Source organism: Mustela erminea, chromosome 9 (genome assembly GCF_009829155.1).
Source record: "Mustela erminea isolate mMusErm1 chromosome 9, mMusErm1.Pri, whole genome shotgun sequence".
NCBI classification, from domain to species: Eukaryota; Metazoa; Chordata; class Mammalia; order Carnivora; family Mustelidae; genus Mustela; species Mustela erminea.
In genome coordinates, this window is record NC_045622.1 from 87,949,947 (window position 1) to 87,960,876 (window position 10,930).

At 47.0% G+C, this 10,930-nt stretch overlaps 1 long non-coding RNA gene across 1 annotated transcript in view; it reads left to right on the forward strand.

Moving 5' to 3' along the window:
• The window catches only part of LOC116598935, a 53,060-nt gene extending 42,799 nt beyond the window's left edge, over positions 1–10,261 (forward strand). The window contains exon 5 of the long non-coding RNA XR_004289199.1: positions 8,360–10,261. This is a non-coding gene — a long non-coding RNA (uncharacterized LOC116598935). The remainder of the gene's footprint in view (positions 1–8,359) is intronic.
• Positions 10,262–10,930: the final 669 nt, after the last annotated feature.

Sequence of the window (10,930 nt, forward strand, 5' to 3'; positions counted from 1 at the left end):
GGGAGACAGATATGTAGGCAAAATATTAGTGTGGTATGGGAAGCGCAACAATGAGAGCACATACCAGGGGCAGAGGTGTCCCCAAAGAGGGAATGATTCACCTTGCATTGGAAATCACAGAAGGCTTCTTGGAGGAAAAACATCTGAGCCGGGCATTCACCAGGCGCTGGAGGCACTCCCAGCAGTGCATAGTTTATGCCCAAGTGCGGGTGGATGAAAGCTCACATAACTTAGGGGAGACTGTGATGTTTAGTGTCTCTGCAATGCCCATCTTTAGGACAGAATGTGAGATTGTCAGGATAGCGGAGGAGAGGAGGGTCCTTCTAGAATTTTGTTTAATCACTCTGTAATTCTGTTGCCCATTTGCCAGCCCTTGGTGAATGTCCAGCTCTGGGAGGCCCCAGTGGCACTGTCAGTAATGATGTCCCACTTCATCCCAGTGTGATTGGTGTTGGGAGGGACACATGGTGGGGACAAGACCAAGAAGTCTTCTCTGAGATTGATGTATGGTCACCGAGTAAGAGATGCTTTCTTTGCTCTGCAGCAGACAGATTGGGAAGAAGGTGGACCTGTGGCCACTGACTGGGTCCCTGTTGGAGAGAGGCTGCTGGTGGGGTGAAGACAAGGTGTGAGATGGAGGGAGACAGACAGAATCCAGTAATGTTGTTGGAGTCCCTGGATCCACCTTCCTGAAGATTCGTTTTTGGACTTCCCAGTCATATCAGACAAAACCTCCTTTTAGCTTAAAATGTGAGCGTTAGGTTTCCATGAATTGCAGGCTAATAACGAAGTTCTATCAGACCAGGAACTTTGATTTTACTCGATAGGTCAGAGACAGCCAGGATGGGTTTTAAGAGGAAAACTGAGGGGTGTAATACCCAGTATCTTCAGTTTCTTAGTGATTAAGAAGGTGGGAACAAGCTGAGAGTGGAGGGGCCAGGTTGGGCAGGGTGCTATCTGTGGGGACAGTGGCCAGGACACCGGAGTTGGGGCTGCTCAGGGTTTGATGGTCGCTGTTGAACAGCCACATGAGATTAACGTGATGGGTAGATTTCTTGTTGTGAAAGTGTTACTAACAAAATTCATTTCAATGGGGGTTTGAGGTTACAATTCTGAGCCTACTTTTAAAATTAAAAAAAATTGCATTTTATAAACATTTTCACTTGTTTCTACTACATGGTAGCAGAGTGGAGTGCTTCAAAAGCGTGGACTTTATTTATTTATTTTTATTTTTTTTAAAGATTTTATTTATTTATTTGACAGAGAGATCACAAGTAGACGGAAAGGCAGGCAGAGAGAGAGAGAGAGGGAAGCAGGCTCCCCGCCGAGCAGAGAGCCCGATGCAGGACTCGATCCAGGACCCTGAGATCATGACCTGAGCTGAAGGCAGCGGCCTAACCCACCGAGCCACCCAGGTGCCCCAAAAGCGTGGACTTTTGACCCCAAATGGACCTGTGTTCAGATGATATTTCTGTTACCTACTTGTTGTGTGACCAAAGGCAAGTTGTTTGACCTCCTTGACCCTCAGGTTCCTAATGTGTAAAATGGGATAATAATAACACCTGTTTACATTGAGAAAGGATACTTCTAGTTGCATGAAACTAAAAAATTCAAATCAAATGGTTTAAATAGTAAATTCTAGAAGTAAATGTAGCTTCAGGCAGGGCTTGATCTAGCATCTTGAATCCCTCATTTTGTTACTCTTTTATTTTTTTTTTTCCCTTGGCTTTATTTCTTTAGCAGTTGCTCTTGGAAGTATATTCTCTTATGTGTCCAGAATGTCTGACAGCACATAATGGGGCTGTGTGCTTATGTTCAAGTCCCACAGGATAGAAGGAGACCATATCTCTACATCCTTGACAGATTTCCTGAGGTTTCTGACTGTACTGCTCAGGTCTTGTGTGCCCTTGAAGTAATCACTGTGGGCAGGAGGCATATATTGACCAATGAATCCAGTCAAGATTCACTTCTACAGCTGGGGCTGAGGGCAATGACAGAAAACCATTTGGGGGGAGATGGTGAGGCATGTAGCCATCTTGGTTTCTCATCAGTTGTTAAGAGCACTGTTACCAGGAGGCAGGGGGAAATGAATGCTGGCAGCAAATAGCAGGTTTGTCCAGTCAACTCTTTCTCAGCATTGTTGGCAGGATTAAATGTGATAATGAATGTAAGCATTCAACACAGTGCTTGACATGTAGGATGTGCCTAATTAACATTAGTTTCAGGGGAACCTGGGTGGCTCAGTTGGTTCTGCGGGCGACGATTGATTTTGGCTCAGGTCATTATCTCGGGGTCATGAAATTGAGCCCTGTCTGGCTCTGCACTCAGTGAGGAGTCTGCTTCTCTTCGTCTCCCTCTCCCTCTGTCCCTTCTCTCTTCCTTAAAATCAATCAATTGAAAAAAAAAAACCAAAGTGTAGTATTTTAGTTATTTTTTTCTCTCTCTGTACCTCTCGTGTGTGTGTGTGTGTGTGTGTGTGTGTGTATGTGTATTAGCTCTGGGGCAGACAAGAACTGAGTGATAATCAGAAGAAACCTCAAACATTACATCCTTCCCTCCCCCCGCCACTGATACACACACACACACACACACACACACACACACACACACACGTGTATATATATACTTATATATATAAGTGTGGAGGAAGTAGAAACTACAGGTAAGCCAATTGAGCACCCATGACCGCATTCCTTTCGTAGAAAGGTGATGAGCTCAGAACGGCCTTTGGGTTGGCGGGAAACTGCAGCCTTCAGTTGCAGGGATGAGCACTTGCCAGAAGTTCCCCGGGTGGCAGGACAGGAGCCAGACCCCAGGCCAGTTGGCGCCCAGCCCAGGTGTCTTTCCCCTTGATTGTCCTGCTCTCATTAGTTGTCCTGTCTTCCCCCAGGTGCCTCTGTAGAGCTGGACTTGGCAGCCAAACTGACAATGATCTATGGCCCTGGGGGTCCCAGGGAAGGGTACTTTGGAGCTGCTCTGAACACGCAGGTTAAAGGGAGCAGCTACATCTGGAATCCTGTAGAAGCTTCCATCCAAGGAAGTGCTGTCTGTCACTCCCTGCATGTGCCCTTTTTGTTGTCATAATCTGCCTCAAACCTGTCATAATACGGGAAGCTGCCAATTAGGGAGGCCGCTTCCAGCTGTTCTGTTCTATGCCCACTTTGTAGCGATGCCCTCCCACTTCCCCCAAATGTTTCCATTAGGGTGGGAAGGGTCCCCATTATAAGATAGCTCCCTGATGGCAGCAGGACACAAAACAGCCAAATTTATGTCAGAAAGCTGAAATCAGTTATTGCTGACAACAGTAATAGTGGTGTCTCGAACATGACCTAGTTTATTGCTCAGCACCTGGTCCTGGATGATAAATTCTTTTTGAGAGACTGGTCGTGTAGGCATCCGGTGGGGAAAATAGCAGTGGGACGGTGGTAGGTACAGCTTCAGGGGGAGAGAGAGGACATGGAGGAGGGAGGGAGGGAGGGAGGACAAGAGAGAGACAGAGAGAAAAAGAGAGAGATGGAAAGGGAAAAGGAGAGATGAGGAGGAGGAGGGAGGGGGAGGGGCAGAGAGGGGGAGGGGCAGAGAGGGAGCAAGCACGACTGTGCTCGTTTTTTCCCCAGTACTCATTATTACCAGTAGTAATTGCTACCGTTTATTAAGTGACAGGCACTAGGATATGTGTTTTAAATACATTTCCTCTAACTTCTGCCACAGCTGTCCAAAGTTAATATGATTATCCCTGTTCCAGTGATTAGAAAACCAGGGCCCAGAGACATCAAGCAGTTTGCCCCAGGTCACACAGCTTGTAAATGGAGACAACCAGTTCAGACCCAGTTATGTCTGATTTCAGAGCCTAAGCTCCTTACACATTGTGCTGTTTCTGGCATATCACACTCAGCTGGTGTCTTCTGAGTGTGTTTCGTAAAGGGGCTGCTAAAATGATTTCACCTATTCTAACTAGTTGTAGGCTTAAAATCTCCTTTGGATTAGTTTTGGAGGGTTCCTATGGAGCCTGGAGACGCTGATGGGAAGGGTGTGTGCACACGCTTGTGTGTGAATCTTAATTGTACCCTCTGTGGTTGCAGCCTTTATCTGTAATAATATTTTATTAATTGTGGCCCTACATCTCTGCTGGCAGCCTAGTGTCATCCTGAGGCAATAGGGTAGAAAGTGACTAATGAGAATAATTTCTTGATCGATGGGACTGTTCCTTCCAGATTTAAAAAGGCCTTGTTAAAAAGATAGAGTCTCATTTTCTCACTGTATCTTCAATATCTAGCTATAAAAGCCTGAAAAGAAGATAAGACCTTCCAGGAACTTGGAGGACGGCCTGTGGAGCTGGCTGCTCTTTCCTGCCCCAGTACCCTAAGCCAGGCTGATCCCGCAGAGCTCAAGGCCACAGCTCCTTGCAGAGTCTGCCAGTACCAGATGCCACACCTTGCCCTTCTGTGCTCTCAACTTTCGCTTGTGTACATCTCTGTTGCTAGCAAATCACCAGTTGGTAATTAAGCTCCTAGCATGTGCCCCATTGTGTCTCTCCTCTTTGCCAGTAGCAGAGCTTAGCCTTGGGCTTCCTAGGGATGTGGATAGTGCACTGATGTGCTGGAAGTGGTGGTCCGCTTTGGCAGATAGTTTGAGGCACTGATGAAGACTTACTGCCTTTAAAATGTCTTTTTCTCTTCATCAGGTATCATGCTTAAGTGTTCAACCTTAGCCATTCATTTCTTTTAACTTTGAAGAACTTTAATGTTTAGGGAAATCTTAAAAAATTTAAGGTTGAACACCTAAGGTACTATCAGTCATAACCCCTGAGAATTCCCTAAGCCCTCGGGAGTGGAATATAGATCAAGTGTCTGGGCACAGACAGGCACAGACAGGCATCAGGAGGGGGACTAGAGGAGAAGCAAGGACACAAAAGACAATATTTGTATCTCCATTTTATAGAATGGTAGCTGCCAACAGAGGAAAGTTCTAGAAAGGGCTAAAGATCCTGTGGTACACTCAAGGACTATATGGCAAAACAGTCCTTTTCTCAGGAAAGGACAAGTCTTCTTTACGAAGAGCATCACAATTTTATATCCCTGTTCAAAGAGTGTTTGGAGAATGCCAATTGATAACATCCTATATATACTCTTTCTCCAACTGAGTGGCGCCAGGAGCAAGTTGTCCTTGAGGCTGGGCTGTCAACCTGATGCAAAGGCAGGAAACGGTCTCTTTTACAGAGTATGTGAGGAGTAAAGGAAGGGAAGAATGAGACATGTTGCCCTAGAAGACTGGCTTATTCTCATCTCACCAGCCAGAAGATCCTTGTCTTGTTCTTTTTGGCGTCTCTGAAGTGCTTGCCACATGCGAGGAGTTCAGTAAAGGTTTTCTGAGTGTAGTGAGCAAATGACAGCTGGGAGCGCAGTTCGGGAGTGGAGTCTCAGTTAGCAGTCAAGGTCATGTTTTGAGGATAGCGTCTATTCTTTTTTTTTTTTGAGGTCTAATTGTCATGCAACATTATATGGGTTTCAGATGCACATCATACTGACTCGATGTTTGTATATATTATAAAATGATCACCACAGTAGGTCCAGTGAGCAACCATCACTATATATATGTGTGAAATTTTTTTCTCGTGGTGAGAACTTTCAAGATCCACTCCTCTAGTTTCTTCCAAATATGCAATAATAGTATTATTAACCGTAGTCACCATGTCTCTACATTATTCCCCATGACTTAATTGTTTTATAAGCTGGGCAATTATTGATCCAATGTTATTCTTAGTAAAACAAATCCTCCAGCAAGGTGTGTAAATGTGTGTATGGTTATTAGGGCACTCCATCCCTTCTTTAGTCTGTCCGTGTAGCCAGTCACGTGTCTCTGGCCCTGTGCGTCCATGTGTCCATCCAGCCAGTGTTCACCAAATGCTTGCTCTTTGCCACTTTACTTTTAGAAGCTTTGTCTATGTTTCTTTTTCTAATAAGCAGTTTTTTTTTTTAATAAGTAGAATCAAGTACTTTATTTATTTTTTAATTTTTTAATTTTTTAATAAACATATAATGTATTTTTTAGCCCCAGGGGTACAGGTCTTTGAATCACCAGGTTTATACACTTCATAGCACTCACCCTAGCAAATACCCTCCCGAATGTCCATAGCTCAACCCCCCTCTCCCGACCCCCCCCCCCCCAGCAACCCTCAGTTTGTTTTGTGAGATTAAGAGTCACTTATGGTTTATCTCCCTCCCAATCCCATTTTGTTTTATTTATTCTTCTCCTACCCCCTTAACCCCCCACGTTGCAGCTCCACTTCCTCATATCAGGGAGATCATATGATAGTTGTCTTTCTCCGATTGACTTATTTCACTAAGCATGATACCCTCTAGTTCTATCCACGTCGACGCAAATGGCAAGATTTCATTTCTTTTGATGGCTGCATAGTATTCCATTGTATATATATACCACTTCTTCTTTATCCATTCTTTATCCATTCATCTGTTGATGGACATCTAGGCTCTTTCCATAGTTTGGTATTATAGACATTGCTGCTATAAACATTCGGGTGCACGTGCCCCTTCAGATCACTACGTTTGTATCTTTAGGGTAAATACCCAGTAGTGCAATTGCTGGGTCATAGGGTAGCTCTATTTTTAACTTTTTGAGGAAACTCCATGCTGTTTTCCAGAGTGGTTGCACCAGCTTGCATTCCCACCAACAGTGTAGGAGGGTTCCCCTTTCTCCGCATCCTCGCCAGCATCTGTCATTTCCTGACTTGTTAATTTTAGCCTGAATAAGCAGCTTCTTAAGCCAAGTACAATGCTTCGCTGCCACATCCATGGCACGTGTGCTAGGTCCGTCCATCTTTTCAGCATACACTGCTTGAGCACCTGTTGTGTGCAGAGTGACGGGGATGCAGTGGGGAGGGGAACAGAAGTGTCCTTGTCCTTAGGTAGCTGACAGCCTGGTGGGCATAGAATTGAATAGTAACTTCAACAAAAATTTATAACGGCGGTTAAGTGTTTTAAAGTATGAGTTCGTGGACTATAAGAAGGGACACTGGGGGACCTGACCTAGTCTGGGAGGTTGGGGCAGCTTCCCTGAGAGGGAGTAAAGGAGCTGAGATAGAGAGTAGTGGGAGCTGAGGGGAGGTGCTCCAGGCAGAGGGGCCCGCGTGTGCAGGGCAGGAGTGTGTTGGTTCCTTCTGGCTGTTGGGAAGATCACCGCAAGCTCAGTGGCTTGAAACAACGATACGAATTTCTTGTCATTCAGTTGTGGTTGTAAGAAAGTGGATGTCATGGGGCAATGTCAAAGTACTGGGGGGCTGCCCTGCTCCTGGACCTCCAGCAGGGCGTCTGTCCCTCGTCTTCTCCCGCTCCCCGAGGCCGCCTGCGTTTCCTAGCGCGTGGCCCTTCCTTGCGGTCCCTCCAGTCTCTACTCATTACCTCAGCTTGTCCCATCTCTGGACTCTGACCCTCCCGCTCCTCCTGTGAGTACACTGGGCCCGCGGGGATAATCTAGGGTACCTCTCCTTCTCAGGGTCCTTAACTTAATTATATCTACAGAGTTGCTCTGGGTCTGGGAGGCAAGATAGGCACAGGTTTCAGGGACTGGCGTGCAGCACCCTTGGGGGTGGGGGTGATTCTTCTGAAGGAGGTTTGGTGGTGTTCTGAGTAGCTGAGAGAAGCCTGGAGTGCCAAGGATCAGGGCAGGCGAAGCCGGAGTGTTTTGCAGTGGAGCAAATGGGCATTTGTCAAGTTTGTAACTGTCCACGCTCTTTGGTCATCCTTCCACATTTGGGGAATTTCCGACGTCACTCCCTGCAGCTTCTCAGGAGACCCCAGCATTCCCGTTTCCCCACTTGCCCTGCAGCTGGGACACAGCCGTGTTGTAAGCGGCGGCCGTCAGCGCGGTTTCTCCTCAGGAGAGCGAGGCGAGGTCGTGGGTGCCGGCAGCACGCATGCTTCGGTGCGGGTGGCCGCAGGGGAAGCAGCTTTCGGGAGCGGGGCTGGAGGAAGTGCTCGAACCCAGGCTCCGCAAGGGAGGGTGAACTGGGCAGTCTGTGTGAGAGGCTGAGGTCAGGGAGGGCTTCGTGCGGCAGCCTGGGTGCCTTGGCTGTTCAGCCTTCTCCCTGTCTCTCCTAGAGGCTCTCTGAGTGACCGAACCGCCTCCTGTACCTCCATTTCCTGCCAGGTCTGGTGAGAGGGGGGGTCTGTGGTGAATAACGAAGATTCCTTAACTGCTTCAGTTGCCAAACTCTATAAGGTTCTGCAAGTTCCTAGTGAAGACTTTGGTCCTCATCCTTAAAATGGTAGGAAGCTATAGAAGCTTCGGGGGAAGGTGACATACTCGAATACACCCAAGTGCATTCATGTTTTGCAAACAGATCTTCGAAGACCAGACCCTATGCTAGACTGCTGGTGTCTACCAGGCACAGTGATGCAAGAGCCAGAGCCATGCATGTGTTCCGTACCCTGTTGGTAAGTTGTGGTTGGCGGGGGCGTTGGTTTTGATGGAGAGGGAGCCCAGATGCCATTTTGGAGTTTGGTGGAGATCATCATGGGTTCCTATTTCTATTCCCAACGTTTTAAACACCAGTTCAAACATCATTTATTGTAACACGCCCTGATAACTAAATTCCTATGGCATGCTGAGGACGAGGAGGACTGTTCACAGCTGGAGGGGTCTGCAGCTCCCCCGGGCACCAGCCGGTGTGGAGGGGGCAGGCACCCCCTGAAAACACCGGTAAGTCATTTGCAGCACACAGTGTGCCCTGGCTGGACTTGGGGAGCTCTGGGTTGGAGCGCAGGGGGTAAATTTTAACCCTTTGCCTGCTGCTCTCTTGTTTGTGCTGTTTCTCTGTCCCACGACTTCATGGCCTCGGCCCCTCTCCCTGTGGCCTCACTGCTGCCATGCGGAGTGTGTCTGTTCTAAACACAGCATGCTGCTTTCAGTGTGTCAAGTGTTTGAGCTCCGACGGGTTGTCTTTGAAGTGGCCCTTGCCGGCCCCCATCTTTCATCAGTGTTCAGACTGTGGAAGCTGTATCACGTCTCTGCTGCCTTTTAGCCACCCCTCTGTACTACAGGTTCTGTTTGGGGGGCAGAATTCCCTGTTTATGAAAGACCACGCTTCAGTCATCTTTCAATTAAACTTAATAAGAAAAACAGACCTCAAATTCTACTTGGAGGGAAAGGGCATTTGAATCTAGAGAGGCTAGAGGTTCAGGGAAACAGTTGGTTTGAGTAAGGTCACAGATTAATTAGAAGTGGGCTTAATTAAAGCTGCATAAGCATCTGGACGACTTTGCCAACAAAGGGGATCATCTGGGTGTCTTTGAACGGTCTCTTTCTCTGCTGGGTGCTCGTTCTCTGGGTTGGGCCTTGGTTCCAGCTGCTGTGAGAGACTCCTGTGCCTGAAAGTCTTTCCAAGTCAATTACACAGGCTTCTCTATGGCTGGTTAGTTCAGTTAGAGCACTGTTCTAACGCAGTGCGGGCCAATCCCCACGTGGGCCCTTAGTTTTAGTCTGGTCTACATTTCTGACTGTGTATTTCCTCCTGTGGGGAGAGAACACACTACGTGGGCATGGAGTGGATGTAGGCTTTGGGGTGAGTACTCACGTCCCAACCATCTGTCTCCTTTCTTCCTTTGAGGCAGGCATGGCTCCACGTACCGTTTGAATTACAGAGGTGTTCAGCCAGTGTGTCCCTGTAGGGAACTGGATGTAAGACCTTTGTGAATGAATTGGCCTCCGATGAGAGGACCACAGGGCATGCTTTCAGGGCAGCCACACTCATCCTTTTCTTCCTGAAATCCTGTTCTCTGCCTGGCTACCATCTGGAAAGCAGCTGATGAACTAATTCATACCAAGTTGGCAACGACCAATCATGGCTTAAAGTGTGACTTGTATTAGAAGTGCTTATATTTTTGACAAGGAATATACACTTTTTTTTTTTCCCCTAAACCAGTGGTTTTAAACCATTATGAAGATGTATTTAGGGTTGGGTGACCAACCATCCCAGTTTGCAGGGAGCTGAGGGGTTTCCAGGATTTGGGGGGTTTAGTGGTGACACACACCAGTTCCTGGGCAAACTGGGATGAGTTGGTCACCCTAATCTAGGTTTTCTAGGAGAGGTGAGGGTATGAGGGGAGTTGTCTGGTGAGGACCGCTGAACACAGAGCTTGGGGTCCTAGTCTCAGTTTCAGTCAAAAGAGCAACAATTTTTATATGTTTTACATTTTGAAGTTGTGGGTAAGATTTCCCCTGAAAGGCATTTGAGAAGCCTTGCTTTCAAAGACTGTGGGTCAAAAGGAATCTGTAAGGGACAGGAGCAGGGAGGATGTCTGAGGGTAGAGAGGTTCTGAGGTCCCCCGCTTTCTGCCAAGAAATTGTTGCTACTCGGCGGACATGAAATACAGGGTTTGTCTGTAGTCCTAGCAGAGGAAGGAGGGGTTACCTTCTATGCCGTATCAAAGGGAAGGGGCTATTTTGGGAGCAGCAGGGTAATATCTGACATAATAGTTTGAATTTTTCCCTGTGTTTCCTCCTTTCATTTCCCCGCTGAAGCTGGAATCCACGTGCTAGGTTTCCTTACCTCAGGAGAGGTTGTGTCAAGGTGAAAAGCAGAAGCTGCCTATAATGCGCATTTCTTCCAGGCGTTTGTTTTCCGTTATTCTCATCTAGTCGATGCAGTTAAGTAAAGTGTCTTGGAATACACTGGAGGGGAGTAGAGGGATGATTTCTGTAGACTTTAGGAGATGAGAAACTGAAGGTCCTTGAATATTAAGGCTCTAAGAGATGGTAAGACCTCGGAAGACAATAGCTCTTTGTGCACGTAAGAACTTGGATCCAAGTTATATATACGTATATATTTAATCTCAAATGGAGTATGAAAGGATGAATCTGTCTTCCTCTGGAAGCTATTAGGACACTTGGCAGTTTTCCTCAGTCACAACAA